The 17,423-nt window shown below is 40.6% G+C and overlaps 1 protein-coding gene across 1 annotated transcript in view; it reads right to left on the reverse strand.

The window, feature by feature from the left end:
* Window positions 1-17,423, reverse strand: part of LOC115158047 (ephrin-A2) — a 126,273-nt gene that overhangs the window by 106,505 nt on the left and 2,345 nt on the right. The gene's annotated exons all lie outside the window — the stretch shown is intronic.

The raw sequence follows: 17,423 nt of genomic DNA on the forward strand, positions 1-17,423 counted from the left end.
TGTGTTTGGGGACCAGGAGGTTTTCCTAGACCACAGTAATCCTCTTTGTTAAAGCTAATGTGGCAGAAAAGACCCTTCCAGCGAAGTCCCTCTCGGCCGGTTTAATCCCAGTGTGTACGGAGCAGCCTCTGCCATAAAGGGTTCACTGGCCCAGTGCTTCCGAGGATACCCTAATTGTCCCGTTCCACCGACAGATTAAAACAGTCCTCTAAAATCTCGGAATACCGCCGCTCCCTCTCTCTCTCTCTTTTTCCCCTTTCCGGCCGGTCTTCAGGGGGAAAGCTGGGATAGGTCCCGAGCTCCCTGGAAGTCTTCCCACACTCGTTCACACAGGCCCTACAGTAGACCCTGTGAGTCTGGGAGGGAGTCATGAACCTCAGACTGCACTCTGTGAGCAGTGAAGGATGGAGGGACCCAGTCAGGAAGAGCTTTAGCCCCCTTCTTCACGCTGATCCAGCCCTCCTCGTGCTTATTTACCTTGGATCTCAGAAGTGAGAAAGAGACTTGGGGAAAGGGGCTTAGACTTCCCCCTTGCATCATTAACCACACTGTTAGTCTGTTACTCTTACACACACACACACACACACACACACACACACACACACACACACACACACACACACACACACACACACACACACACACACTCCCTGACAACCCCCGATCGTCACATACTACTCTGGCGTCGGAAGTTCCGCCATATTCCGCCACGTAAGCATTTTGTTTTTAAGACCAGTGCATTGCCCCCCCCTGGAGGGCCCCAACTGGCCCAGGCCATCAGACAGTATGTCACAGGGTCCCGTGAAGGCCACATCTTGCAAAGTCCTTTTCACTAGGTGTGGTTATGAACAGCGGTAATGACCCATGAAATGCCTTCTCTCCCAGCCACTACTAACGCGCACGGTCTACACCGAGTGGCAATTCAAAAACACAAGTTATTTGGACTACGCTTGAGCAAGCAGTTATTGAGACCACAGATTATCTTTTGGGGGGGGGGGAGTCATGAAGACTATTTTAAAAAGGTGCACACATCTAACGATGTGGCCACAGCTGCCGGCAGAGAAGCCAGTTACAGTAGCAGAGTGTAGTGTAGCATATAAGCCCTTCAGATCCTCTACTGCCGGAGGAGTGATTGTCGCAGTGTCATGGTAACAAGGCAGTTTGAATGACTGGCACAAAAACAGGAATACATTTATACAAGGGGTTATTCTGGGACAGCGATGGATATGGATTGAGAGGGAAATGAGTGAACAAACTAGGATCATAGAATATGATTTATTTATTTTTCTAAATGGTTTTCCTTTCTGACACCGAGGTTAAGGACACGACACTAAAAAGCGTTAGGCTCCACGACAATGCAAAGCTCCGAAACTATTCCGCTTGTTTTAACGATATGGAATTCGTACATGTTCTATACTACACGAGGTAATGTGTATACATCTGTCCACAGATATCAACTTGTGGAGTTCGTCATTGCATGAGTAAAACAATTTGATTGACTTTAGCGTTTTGTTTTTACAAAGTTACATACGGTAGTGTACAAAAATATACATATTTACAAGTGTGTTGGTGTGTAAGATGGCGGATGTTTGCATGTAAGGGGGTTTGAGCCTTTTTGTGCACAATACCGTGACTTATTAGAGAATTAAAATCATTTTGGGGAGGCAAAGGAAATGCATTGTCTTGATCCACCAAATGGAGACAAAGGACTATATGTTGACGTTCTGAGTTTCAGACGGCAGGATTCACCATCTGGAAAGCATCCAAGTAGTTTTAAGTAACCGTTTCCGCTTGTCGAGACTAAACATCGCTTTTTTTCCCCCCCTCATGACACGAGAAATATGAGGTCAAACATTTGTCTGAATGACAGACTTAATAAGCAACTGCAGGATTTAATGGTGATTTACGATTCATGGAGCATTCAGACAGATACAAATAGGCCCTGAAGGACGAAATGTAGAGACTGCAGGGTCAAGAAGTTTAATCTGAAGGGACTATATACAGTTTGTATGTTTCAATTACAGGTCTTAGCAAGAAAAACATCAACGTCAATCGACAGCTCATAAAAAGGGGAAAAAAATATATACTTTTACGAAATAAAACCTCAAATCAAGCCTACGTAGATTTAACATTAATATCAATCGAACTCATAACATATCACAATTATTTTCACTGCATGGCCATTTGAGAGTTTGTATGCATATCTGCCCAAAATTTGTCTAACAAATAATTAGTCCGTTTGAAATGGCAACAGGTGGTGAGAACCGGCTTTGCGTCTTATATTACATGTGTATAAGAAACAGCCATCGTCCGACATAAATCTATGCATGGGGTCGGTGTTACACCGCCGATACACCACGACACAGTATAGGTCGTCATTTCTGCACTACCTGCGAGGGTCAAATCTATCTGGATAATTGGAGGGCGATTCAGAGGAAGGGGGGGTTGGAGTTTTGGAGCTGCTTGTGGTGCTTCCAGCTGCATGGAGGGTTAATGAGGCCGGCTCTGGAGGTAATGAGGAAGTGCCCTCTTGGTCGCTGGCATCCTCAATGAACCCCAAGCATCTGGACGACACGGGGAAGAAAGGCTGCCACGTCCTGACCCCCATCAGATGCCTTGAATATTTCTGAAGGATCTCTGTCATAATGAAGTATCTGGGGAGAGCGCAATGAGAGCGGGTCACAGCACATGAGGCGGGTTCCTCGGTTCAAAAGAGTCACAATCAACTTAAAGAGTGACCCGTCAATTTGGATGAGGTTAAGGAACCAAGCTTGGCTGCACCACGCACGTTTCTTTTAATGTTGGTTCCTCACTTTAGGAGGGGGAGGGGGAAATGTGGTAACGCTTTCTAAAACCTTTCATAACTAAGCCGTTAATACACTTTTTATAAGTGGTTTACGCTATATTAATACATTTGTATTCCAACATTTATAAACGTAAGTATTTATCAAAATGTTTTAAACGGAAGCTCTTAGAAAGTGTTTCCAAACATAATTTTCAAAACCAAATAAAAAAATCAAGACTCCTCCTCTGCTTTAAATCAAATAATATATGCTGCCACAGATGTAACCAGGCTGAATAGCTAAGCAGGCTGAATAGCTAAGGCCAGATTGTACTGCAGCCTGCAGATTGATTGTTAACTTAGAAAAAAGCACAAATTTGCCACAAATGACACTCACTGAACAATTCCACCAGACCGACTATTCAAGGCCATGATTGTCAATATTACCATCGCATATGCCATTGACAGGTTTGCTAAATGAGCATCTCGAAGCTTGTATTGACAGCTGTGGTCTGAACTGAGCATCAGCACGGCCGTGGCCTTGCTTTCATAATAATCAATAACTTACCCTGCTTTCAGCTGAAATGATTGTCTAATATACGAATGATACTGAATTGAAGTTATTTGATTGCATACTACTTATCAATGCACTTTCTAATCAGTCAATAAAGTAAAAGCCCAACCGTAGAGAATTCATTTCTGTGCCCTGACAGATTGCTTTCAGATGGGGTTTCTGCTTTGTGTTGACTGTTGGACGGACAGGGAACCTTAACCCCCTTAAGCTAAGAAGCAGGGAGTGATAAAGCTTGTCTAGGAAGCCCAAAGCTAAAACACATGGACCATCAGTCTTGAAAGGTGGTGCCGAGATAGTATTTCAGGGCCTAGGCTTGTTGTCATGGCCCTCCCTGAGACCTTAGCCAAGACACTGCTGCTTTTAGGGTGTGAATTGACAAAGGAGTCTTGAGACAGAGGACTACTTGCATACGGTTGCGTATTTCTTTTGAGGGTTTGGGGTAATCAACCTCCTTATGTAGCAATCTTCGTTGGAGAACCATGATATACGCTCCTTATGGGGTGAGATAAAAGTGGTCGTGGGCAACTCAGCCTTCTGAGTTTACATCAATTCCTGAATAAAATCACACTGTGTAAGCTGCCAATGAGGCGGAGCGAAATGGAAGGCGGGTATTGAAGAGCAGACCTAAAGGTTCCTCATTGAGCGTAGGTGCTAAGTGCTTTAAATGAACAGTGCATTCTTCCTTGAACACATGGCTGTCTGAATCTCTACAGGAGGAGAGAGAAGCAGGCAAGCCAGGCTTTGAGGGACAGATGTAGGCCTAGCTTCAGAACATGGATCTCCCTCCAGCTAGCAGGGGGACCCTGGGAGTCCTGTCTAACTGGTGAAAAGCAGGCCTCTGAAAACTCAGAGCCGCTTCACCTGCTATCCTCCAACGGCATTCCCCCTCAGGATCTTCAAGAAGATAACCAGCTACGCCAGCCCAGAAGTGCCTCTCTTCCCGCCCTAAATGAACAAGCCCTCCCCACTTCGGCAAACTTTAACCCCTCCTATTAGAAAGGGCTGCGGAGCAGAGAGTTGTGTGAAGAACCTCAAAGCCTTCCAGAAAAGAGTGGCTTTTGAAGGCTAAACCCCGGGATTAGGTGGAGATCCCTTACGATTTCTCCTGTTGGCCCCCACAAAACTGGCACAAAGGAGATATCAGCTCCTCTTTTCACAGCCCATCACAGTAACCGCCCCCTAGCAAGATTATATCCAAAGTGATGGGGAAATTGATATGGGATCACTCCGGTGGAATTGGACCGATAACAGTTATCATGATTGGAGAAACTCAAATGTGTAGAGATACAGACTACTATGAAGTCATGGTGACCACTAAGCTCTAAGGGAGCATTGTACGTCTCCATGCTTTACACTCCATATCTACAAGGTCGTTTAACCAAATGTAAAGGCAGATTGGCTAAATAGACTATTGTGACAGCTGAAACTAAATTATATAATAAACTAGACCGTCATTGAAATCAAAGGATAATACATCTAAATGAAAAGGCTATGTGCTTCTATTCTCCAATAAATAAATTAATTATCTGATTTGTAGTTCTGAGGCCATCCTTTAGAATAGATGCATTTCCATTAAACCACTGTGTTCCTCCATCCTGTAAGTGGGCTTGTCTTTTAAGCAGCACTAATCTTTAAAGGCCTATCGGAACCGTCAGCAACAATACAATCATCGCACAAAACACTTCCTCCAGCAAAGTGGCTACTACGCCCTGAAAAATGCATTGACTAATTAAAGTTCGATCGCCAACTAAGGGGACCCCCAAAGTGTTGGGTGACAGTCAATATGGGGGTCACTCCCTTCAGAACATGTGTGGGGGATCCATTAAAAAAAAGAGGCCCCCTCCCCCCTAAGAGCGTTGTCTATCCCTTGTGCGTCCTTGCGCCGTCCGAATATACACCTTTGTTTTGGGGGCCCGTAATTCGCCTTAACGCTGGGATGAACAAGAAAAGGGACTCCCTAATCCTATTAGCGTAGCACCTGAGCTGGAATGGCTAATCCTGTTTAAACTCACTCCACAGGCTCTGTAATCTCCCCATATCCTGATGTTCAGCTGGCTTCGCCGCCGCCCCGAGGTGAGACTGCACTTTAGCACCGTACGGGAGCGAGGGCCGAGCGTCGAGAGATCCCGCCGCCACCTGGATTACCGCCGGCCGCGTTTCACACACCACCTTGAATCTCACCCCGGTATTGTCAGGTATTCATGTTTCCCTACCATACAGGCATACAGAGAAGATACTGGAGTGCTCTATATGTTTCCGAGGGACTAGAGATGTGCCAGACGCTTAGACATGTTAAAGTGGGGTGTTTTCGTGGAGTGTAGGCCAAAAGGGCGAATAGAAGATTAATTGGGAAGGGGGTCTCATTCAATTCTAGTCATCTTTGTGCATTTGAGGTTTTCAAAACAGGTTTTTAAATCTTTCTCAATGTGCTCAGAGCTAGTATCGCATACACAGTACAATGCCATGTGTTATTCTGAAACTGTCAATTGTGCTGAATCATTTACCCAAGAAGAAACGATAGAAGGCAATTGTAGTCGTATGCAGTCATAAGCAGCAGTGCTCCAGCATTTTAGTGTTCCTAATAACGTCTATGTTACTACACTTTGTGTTCATGTCTTTTATTTGTGCACATTTCTAAACAATTGGTTCATTTTCAAGCTCGACTATTCCTAAATTGAGAAACTGAAACCCAAACAAGCATATCTAAACCTTAAAACTGCACCGATTCCCTCGCAGCTTTTGGTAACCCACTTTTGGAGCTCCTTGCCCCTAGTCATAGAGAGATTTACGAACATGAGCGGTGGCGGCCCTCGCTCGGGTTTCCATTGTCACACCAGTCATGTTCCCTCTCCTGTTACTGCCACTGTCCCCGTTTTCAAACAGTCTTCCACCCCCCCTTCTCTCTCTCTCTCTCGCTCTTTCTTTCTCTATCTCTGAAGAGCCATGCCTGCCAACACAGCTCAGTCAGGAGGTCACCTCCATTAGTTTCTCTGTGATTCAGGACTTCAGTGTCACAAGAAACTCTGAGCATTTCAAGTTTTTTTGCAACCTGCTATGTGATTGCCTTTGTGCAGGTGATATTAAAGGATCCATGCCAGCCCATTCCTACCATTGCGACTGGAAGGGTAAAAAGAGCACACACAAAAAGCTCCAGTACGTTACGTGCAGTTGCTGAAATCAAATCACCTAGGTTGATATCAAAGTCCTGTGCCATAGCAGACGTCAGTTCACATTCGGAGCACATCACTGTCCCAATAGCATCGTAAAAGGCCATAATACCAAGCCGGGTGAAAAACTATCCTTTTGTGCAGCTTTAAGCTCTCGTCTCTCATTTCTCACATTTTTCACTTTCCCGGATCACAAACATCCTCACTGGATGATGTACTTATTCATAAAATGTTAGTGTCCTAATAAAAAAATATTGGAAACTTGGGAGTGTAATTCCATTTCAAATTTTGTAGATTGAGAGAGATTGTTAAAAAGTTTGCGATGCAAGAAATTATTTAGAAATGTTGTCAAATCCCAATTTATGAAGAGGGAATGAGATATCCAAAAGTTAACAAGACACTGGGACAGCAGAGGGTTTTACAGTGGGTTATACAACACCTTCTCTGACAACAATATACAGCGCCTTCAGAAAGTATTCACACCCCTCGACTTTTTCACATTTTGCTGTGTTACAGCCTGAATTTGAAATGGATACATTTCGTTTTTTGTCACTGACCTACACAAAAAAAACAATAATGTCAAAGTGGAATTATGTTTTTCTAATTTTTACAAATTAATTACAAATGAAAAGCTGAAATGTCTTGATTCAATAAGTATACAACCCTTTTGTTATGGCGAGCCTAAATATGTTCAGGATTAAAAATGGCCTTAACTAGCCACATAATACGTTGCATGGACTCACTCTGTGTGCAATAATAGTGTTTAACATGATTTTTGAAGGACTACCTCATCTCTGTACCCCACACATACAATTATCTGTAAGGTCCCTCAGTCGAGCAGTGAAATTCAAACACAGATTCAACCACAAATACCTGGGAGGTTTTCCAATGCCTCACAAAGAAAGGCACCTATTGGTTGATGGGTACAAAAAAAATGAAATTGAATATCCCTTTGAGAATGGTGAAGTAACTAATTACACTTTGAATGGTGTATCAATACACCCAGTCACTACAAAGAAACAGGTCTATTACATGTACTGGTATATATTCCAAAACATGCATTCTGTTTGCAACAAGGCACTACAGTTATACTGCAAGAAATGTGGCAATACAATTCAATGTTTGGGGCAAAATACAATGCATTACTGAGTACCGTTCTCCATACTTTCGAGCATAGTGGTGGCTGCATCATGTTATGGGTTTGCTTGCTATCGTTAAGGTGTGTGAAAGTTTTTCAGGATAAAAAAGAAACGAAATGGAGCTAAGCACAGGCAAAATCCTAGAGGAAAACCTAGTTCAGTTTGCTTTCCACCAGACACAGGGAGATGAATTCACCTTTCAGCAGGACAATAACCTAAAACACAAGGCCAAATCTACACTGGAGTTGCTTACCAAGGAGACAGTGGATGTTCCTGTGTGGCCGAGTTACAGTTTAGACTTAAATCTACTTGAAAATCTATGGCAAGACCTGAAAATGTTTGTCTAGCAATGATCAACAACCAATTTTGGAATACTTTCTGAAGCCACTGTATCTCAGAAGGTACGTCTTGGAAAATGTACGCTGTTCTGGCCTTGTGGCATCCATAATATGATGCCAAAACATTATATATGACCAGTTCCTTCATGAGGCTACTAATCATGAGATTGTAGAGCAAAATGGAAGGCTTTTCATTCATGTTTACTTGTCATCAATAAAAAAAAATGGTCTAAGAGAATTACATATTATCATCATAAGGGCTCGTACACCATTAGTAGCTTATGAACTCATGGAAATAGACTATACACTATACAGAATCTGAGAACACTCTATTCAATATTTGCGACAATGTACAGTACACCTAAGCAGGTTAAGTGTTGGCTACTTCTGTTTGTACTGTCTGTACCTAACTCCTCCCCCACACCTGCCCACCGAACCCCAAGACCCCAGATAAAAGCCCTTTTTTCGGTCCATGTGAATGACAGGCTTGACGTGTCTGCTATTCAGGAAAGAAATCTCCCAGATGACATGGGAGCAATGCTCCACTTTTTCACAAGCTTTTCTTTCTCCTTTCTCTCTCTCCAAATCTCCAGTTGTTTGAAGGTCAAAGCTTACTGTGCACTGTGGTATAGCAAATCCCCACCCTCTCACTTGAAGACAGAACCATGTGTGCCAAAGCCATCGCTCGTTTACCCCGTCACACAGTCACGTCACGCTAAGAAGAAACAGGTGAGGGCCTACAAGGCACAATGGCCGTTCTGCAGAGACCTACCAAGACCGTCAGGTCATACCGCACATGACTGTCAAATCTGGGCTAAAACATCGGCCAAGCGTCCAAAACAAAAACAAAAATATTTGTTCCGCTGTAGCCAAAGTATTGTTGTGTTTGTAAGCTTACGTATTCATGTTCATTTACAGTACGTATTCAATTTCAAAACCTACAATTCTTGTAGAGATTACTTTAACAAAATGTGCATAATACCGCCATCATAAAAGTTTAAGAAACCTGATCTAAATGACATTCACTGAATGAGAGGAGACGAGGCTCTTGTATTCAACCTGACTGTGTCTGGAGTTGAATTTCCACAATTCACACATCAGCCAGCAAACTCTATCCTGAGGTAAATGGTTTTCAGATCTCCTGGTATGGGTTTTCTCAATAACTAGTTCAATATAAAGTTCAGAAATATGATTACACCTAGTTGTAGAATGGTCAAAATGTCAAACTTTACTTTTGAGATTGTAGTGTTAATTATGTTAATGATGTGGTGTTAATGATGGGTGGACCCATATATTGAATAAATATTTTTGGGGTTTTGTGGTCAACATTTTTTTTCTCTACAAATTTTTTTTTCAATAGCATTAACTGTTGTTTATTATTTCTGCTGGCGGTAAGAATAATGCCCCAAGAAAAGAAAAAACATTGTCTACTAAGAATTTTCGCTTACATTATAAAGTGCAAAATAAACTACTGTATACATTCATAAACAACTCGCTAATTCATTATTTCAGAATCAACTGAAGAACTGCATGACCCATTTATTGATCACTCACTACTTAACGCCTACCCTCAGTGAATTCTGTGGGATAGCTACCAATGCTAACGGCGAGTTGTCCTAATGGTGCCGACTATTTTTTTGTAGGCCATGTTCGCATATGATTATGTCGTGGTACTAATGTATGACGTGTAAGGCGTATAGTATAAAATTGAGGTACGTTGTTTTGTTTTCTTATGTACGAAAAAAGCAGATACGATAAAAAAATTTGCCGATATATGCTACATATATTTCAAATCATGACAATTAACGCAACATGTAGGATAGTCCTTGTCAAAACGATATGGCGGGAAGGCATTCTGAACTCAATAATGAATATCAAAACAGTGAAATAAATATTGTTTTTAAAATGTCAATATAAATAAATATAAGCTCTAAATTATTAACTACATAATCCTCTGTATGTTACCCAGAAATCGAGCATTTATTTAATGGAGATCAAAATAGAAATGGAATAGTAACATTTTTAATAATAATTCAAAGCGTTTTCAAAAAATTTTAAAACAAAGACAGCATTAAGATATTATCATAATTTAATCTGAAAAAATTGCTAGTTCAATATCATCCATTGCTAAGAATATCAAATATATACAAATATTTTTGACCAATTTCCAAACAATCAATAAAATGATATGGAACTATTACCCATGTATAAACTATGCAAATATCTGAAGCCTAATTATACATAGGCCTAACTTCATTCTTTTACTTTCTGGCCGCCATTTGGGTCAAGTTTACAAGACTACCTTTGGGGGGAGAGGACTGGACAATTATACACAGGAAATGTTATTTAATTAGTAAAGCATATCCTTCTATGTGGTGATATAAACATGATTAGAGTGTTCTAATCTATGCATCAATCCAGAACTAGCACTTCAATTCAAAGCACACATCTGTACTAATAAATTCCTAATAAATACCTTTTCACAGAAATAAAATGAACATACCAGAACAACATCAAATCCTTTCTCTGAGACAGGTTAAACCCATCTTCATTTTTTCTACAGTCAGAAGTGCACTATTTTTTCACTCGGAAGGAATGTTGATTTGTTTCCATTGTGGCACGTTAGTTTAATCAAAACACGTCCGCGTATCAAAACACATCCAAGTGTGCAATGTAGGTAGCATAGTAAAAGACTCATGGGTTCAAGCCAGTTAATCTTGTCCGAGGAAAGGACAGTGAGGCTAGTAATTCTGCTTTAGCAAAACAGTAAGAGGTAATCCCTATGATTTCACTGATTCAGTTGAGTGTTTGATTATTTACTTGTAAATATATGGCCCTACAGATGCAGCAACATCCTTTCCAATTCCATGACCAATATATTCTCTTTGTCCGGTCAAAGAAATGGATGGTGAAGAAAAAGCACTTTGAGGGAAGTCGTAAAAGTCTTACAAGCAATATGCTGCTACTGCTGGAGTCTTCCTGTCTCCTTGACCGCCTGCATTTTAATGTGCTCCCCTGCCCTCTTATTACTGAGAGACGTTTTCCTACACATTCAACCGTGAAAGTTTGCCATTAACGTAACATGGCTTTTCGTGATTGAATATGGTGCTGTGCAGGAACCAAGGGGACACAAAAGTGGCTTCCTATTTTGAAAGGGTGCTCCATCCACCACAAGTAATCCACCACTTCATAACACTGCACAAACGGGCGAGAGAAGGACATTTACGGAAAACGGTCGAAAATGCCTTTCACAGTTCTGAAGGAGCAACTCCACTCTCCATTATATTCATTCAAATAATGTTCCGCTGAGGATGAAAGCCAAATTAGAACCTGATGAAGGGGTAATGAAGAGAGAGGCAGAGCTTTACGCCCAATGCGCATCAATAAACGTAAACTATCACCGCGGATCAATTAGGGAAACGCCATCGGTACTTTTACGAGCGGCCGTCCGAACTCGACAACACGCGTAACATTTATCAAACGTTGGGCCGATGTTTTTACAAGCAAGAAGCGATTAGGATGTTTAAGCAATGAAATGCTGTCCGGCTTTATTGTGTTTGGCGGTAAAGTAACACAAGAACAGAATTACATTTATATCCCTCGCACGTAAATCACATGAAAAGGTCTACATATAAATGGGAGGAGAGCATTAGAAGACATGACAGCAATATACCAACAACATTCAAAATAATGCAGAACCGGTTTCATTAAGGTCCAGTACACAAGCAAGGACAGGAGAATAGGCGAGGTGCTGGACTCGTTCATCCCGGGAGGCTTTCGAAGGGTAACACCAATATCCTTAAATCTGCTAAAAGAAATAAACCGACAACTGATTTGTTATGGCAACAAAGACGTGGAACGCTAAAGGCCAAAAGGCCTATCCTGGGCTGAGAGAGGTGGAGAGAATGCCTCACCAGTCTGCACATCTCAAGTGTAACTAATGCAGTATGTGGTTCGGGGGGCTTTATTCACAACCCTGATTAACAGTAACACAGAGATTTTCACTGTTGCCCTCCTTTTGGAACATTCTCAATGGTGGATCCAGCGAAGTTCAAAGTTCCTAGCTCTCTTGATACACGAGACTGCCTATGTGGAAAGAGAATGTGGGCCAGGCATTAAAATGCATGAGGAGTACATAAGGCTTGATGAAGTGCTGATAAGCACTGTCGGGAAGAACAACAACAAAAAACATCAAATAAACAACGGCAAAAAGGTCTTTATTTACCTTTTGATTCCAAATCAAATAAGCTATGGTTAATAAATGAGACGGCAGCCATTACTCGTCGTTCATCAATATTTCAGATCCCGGCGGCAAGACGCTGCTGTGAGCCATGCGGAACAAGGCCGACAAACTCGCCACCTAGTTCACTGTCTGCCACCGATGTGACCAGTACAGTCATTCTCAGTGTCTCTACACAGGTGGGGGGGGGGGGGGGGGGGGGGGGGGGGTACAATGGAAGGGAGGTTGGTGACAGACTGATTGAACAAACGGGACACCCGAGTCACCCGAAAGTACATTTGTTCACCATATCTCAGAGAGAGAATAGAAGCGAAAAGCAGTACACTCTTGTCTAGAGTCAAAATGGGTGATCGCTGACACATCTAATGCAATTGCGGGAAGAAAATATAAATAGCCAAAGTCCAAAGCACTACACTTAGGTCAGAAGATTGTTTATAGATTTTTCAAAACTATCACTGCTTGTCAGATACAACAACTGAAGAATGGGGACTTTTTGTTTTTTTGTCCGTAGGGACAAGGACTGTAAAGCAGGCGATTCATCATGTCCAACATTAGCATAACCTTGATTATCATTGGAAATGAAATGCAGTGTCCTACCAAATGAAGCAGGCTTTGGGCTTATACACTCTCAGGTTCATTTTATTTCATGAAGCTTTGAACTTAGATTACTGATTAGCAAATTCCTCTTTCATACCAATTGCTTTTGTAGATATTATGAACCAACTTTAATCTTTAATGAGATGTTAGAGACATTTAATGTTCAATTGTGTCAGGCCATTAATGGCAAATTCTGTGTTAAAATAATTATTCCATTCCAGGCCAATTTGCTGATTTGGAAGTGAAACTTTTTTTTTGTTGCATTTTCATTAAGATTGGAATATGGTCTCATATTTTCTTACGAAAAAAAGTTGATTTTCTTCAGTCAACCTTTTTTTTCAGATATTCTTTCACTAGTCTGCTCCGAAAATGCCTTGGAGGAGGAATTTGAAAATTGAGAGCCAAACTAGTTCATGACCTATGATGAAAACAAGGAACCTTCATTGGAATAGTTAGGAATAGAGTTGGCCTTCCATCTTGTATAAATGTGATGGCAGTCCACATGGCTCCACATTAGGGCTGGCTAAAAGGAGGCTGTGTTTTGTACAAGTGAACATAGCAGACAATCTTTTAATTTAAATCGAATTCCCTAACTAACAAATATGCTGAGCCTTGTGCTCAGCCATGGGAAATGCCTATTTCCCAGTCCGGAAAAGAAAAGGGTAATTTTATCAAGACAAACCAATTCCGTATATACTTTTACCATATCCTCTCCATGACGGATTTTTTAATTGCAGTATATTACTGAGAGAAAACGTCAGTGTTTCCACAACAACTATCCCATTGGGTTAGACCATAGTCTCAAGCTTGTCTCGACAACACAAGCCTGTTCAATTTCCCGTCCACGCTCATCTCATCAAGTGCTTGTGATTAAGAGGCTTCTATTTTTTACCTTCAGGAAACAGATCTCCCATTAAAGCGGGATATGAGTTTGAGCAGTACAGTAATTAGTGCATTATGTGATCCCAGAAAAGGTAGAATTCAAGTGGAGATGGCATTGCAAGTCGCCACTCTCATGACACCTTGAATTAATTACGGGGCGCATATGGGTGACGCTGAATTGTACACACACAGGGAAAGTGGCCCATAAAGTGCTGTCCAATTTAAATTGAAAAACGTAAATAATGCCAAATGAGTAGAGAGGTAAACTAGCAAAAGATTTACGACAGTTTTCTGCTCCCTGCTTGCGGAGGACAGTCCGGTTTCAATACAGCACCCCATTAGAGAAACAAAATACACTGCACTTCGAAATTCAATGCCATATCCTTATATCCAAAGGCCTATAAACAGTGAGCAAGAATTTCATATCTACAGTAACAAATGTAACTTTACATTCAAATATGTTTTATTTTTGTAACAAATAGGAAAAATTGGCTACACCTGAGTAGTAATGCACAACCTTTTGCAGTATATGTACAAACAGTACAAACACGGGATAACTGGGTGTTCTAAAGAAACACTTTGAGGACAGCCAACACCGACTATATCCAAACTGTGTGAACCATGAGAAACATGTATTTTCGCAACTTCACCTTTCTAAACAGCGAAAAACATCAATTCTACAGCAATAATATAGACAAATGTACATTTTAACATTTCTGTAAACTGCTCTAAGATAAGATACATGGCAGTTCCTCCACGATTTCGCAGAGATTTGTTTGTGATATTTGATGGGGGAAATGCTTTATTTTGCTGCGGCAATTCTGACATTTTGCATGGCGATACGCAATGATTCTGTCCAATTTGTCGCGAAAATGAGCTGACGAGGGAAAAAGTATGTGTGGCTTGATTGAACCATATTATGCTGTAAATGTGCAGTGAATGTTTGAAATTGCGAGCGCTCTTTTTGTACTGTGGTGATGGGTTAATATTATGTGATAATATTGCGATGATTTTAGTGTTTAATTCAGAACTTCCCATAATACGTGGGAAACCTGGAGGGACTGACTTGGTCTTTCAATGCAGTGGTTCTAGTCTTGAATTTAGAGGACTTTTTTTCCAGAACGGTCCATTTGTGAATGCGAGCAGATCATTGGGAAAGAAAACATGCGATTATTTCCCGTTACTCTCCACTTGTCCATCAGTTTTGGCATGGAGCCAAGTGATGCTTCTCCACTTTCAAAAGTATGAGGTTAAAGCACAGAACTCATTATTACTGTTGTAAAAAGCGGTTAAAGTTCATAATTTCCTTATTAAATGAAATTTTCAAGATAGTTGTTCTATCTGTCAACACCAATAGATCTTTGACTGTAGTTCAAACCAGATTCAATTCCGCATAATAACCATTTGACCCATTTAAACTGCTGGTTACCATCTTTAATCATCGTCCATGTCATTTCTTTGTCTTGGCTCTCGACATACCAAAAATGAAGGTCTTCCTACCATGAATGAGAAAATGGCGGACCATGTTGCTGAGCAGAGCAAAAACGATGTAACGCCACCTACAGGAACCCCAAGCCACCATTGCACAGAAATGTTTTACTATCCAAAAACTCCAAGGTTATACCCTCTGAAGCTTATTTTCATGATTTGAAAAGTATTCCCTTCATCGTTGACTTCAAAGCTCCCTAAAAAATATAATCATTGAGTACAATATAATCTTGTGTCCTCACAGACCAGCTACCACTACTATTTCCCCTCAATACTCCCCAATAACCTCAGCGAAACTAGGTCAGACCGGAGGGGACGTTATGAGGAAAGCAGATATCATGGAATGGCAAAGCATGGCGTTAAATTAGTAGGCAAAATGGAAGACCACAGTATCAAATCATAGTATTTCTTAGAGTAAATCGTTCTAATAGCTTTCCGTGTGGCATAGATAATAGCCATTCAATTTACTCGTAAGTTACATAGCAACTGCAACATGCTGAAAACCAAATACGTAAAACACATACGAAAACGCAAGGGGATGTCATTAGCAGTGGAATGGCCGTTCAACTGATAACAAACCTAAATTCCTTTCATAAACCCACATTTTCTTGGGGTGCACTTGATCCACTTTTGGTGCACCGTTTTTTATACAATTTTAATTGAGCATCTACCAAAATTCAAGATTTTTGCATATGAAACTCGGGCGATAAGAAAGATGTTGAAAAACTGAAAATGCTTTTCCAATGGAGCTTAAAAGAAACCAATAATGAACTACAGACAAGTCACCCCAATACAAAAAAACGAAAGCGATTTTAAAGGTTTAAGGACTGATCAATAGGCGTTACATATAGCGACCTCCTTATAAATCCGTGCTTAGGTAAGACTTGACTAATCAAACTAGCAATTCTGTAATGCACACTGCAATATGCATCAACAGTGGTCCGGATCGTTTTGGTTGAATGCATGTAATACTTTTGTGTAGATCATATTATACTTTGACATTTCTTACTTCGGTCAATATCAAATCATTTGAAAGTAATAGAACCATGGTACACCGAAACACCAATTAATACACCCAATGCTTCATTATGCTATTTGTATTGAATTAGTGATGCAAATTGTATATATCTGTGGCTAAATTTTTTTTAGAGATGTAGAGCAAAGTAGGCCAGTGTTTCTGCTCCCTCAAGAAGGCCCCTCACTCGTAACCAACAAAGCCTCACTAGCCTTTTCTCCTTTTAATCCTTACTATGCATCCGGTTTTCTACCCTCACTAATATCCCACAGTATGAACCACATCACTGATTGTTGGAAACACACCTTCTAAGACCCACGATGAAAGGATATTACATATGAACTGTTTTAACAACCAGTTGAAGGACGGTATAGGCTACTGCAAAGGATTCCAAAATGTCCGCATAAACAATTTTACTAATAGGTTATTTTGTTTTCAACCAACAAAATGTTTGCCGAAGTCATAAAAGAAAGCACATTACATTCATATGACATGTATATTGCCTTTGCCATCACATTTTTTATTTTAATGTTTAGGCGAATGAGGAAAGTTTTTATAATTCCGCTTACTGCATTCTATGATTGCTATTGGAAAAGTCACCACTTAACAACTGACTTTAAAAAACTAAACTACATTATACAACCTACTCAAGATCCAAACCCTATTATGCCTAGTGCCGAAGTCACTCCTATCAATGCTCTACACAACTTTAAACTCCTTTATAAAGATATACAGTGTGAGACTCATATAGTTCTCACATGATTTTGTGTAGAAAGGAATCATCAACACTGTCATGTGACTAGGTAGCAAATTCACTGATATCCAAAAAGCTCCACTTTGGCTTCAAAACACTCATGATGTAATTTGTGCATAGCCAAGACAAGTTATTTCCAGTACAACAAATAAGTATTGAAGCAGCCATGGTTTGTGTTGCATTGTAATCCATTATGTATACAATATTATTATTCTCATCACTCTAGGAAGGGAAATAACTAATGAATTCAATATGCACCAAATACATAGGCATATTTCATTTTCTTTCCTCTTTATATCTGTGCTCTGCCATAAACAAAACACATTGGTTTCTAGGGAGATTTGAGAAATGTGCTTATGTTATACAAACATAATCTTTATAAATTGTGGGGAAACTTACCACAAAACCTTGTTTTTTTTTACAGCAAATTGCTCTCTAAACTTAACA

Source organism: Salmo trutta, chromosome 22 (assembly GCF_901001165.1).
Source record: "Salmo trutta chromosome 22, fSalTru1.1, whole genome shotgun sequence".
NCBI classification, from domain to species: domain Eukaryota; kingdom Metazoa; phylum Chordata; class Actinopteri; order Salmoniformes; family Salmonidae; genus Salmo; species Salmo trutta.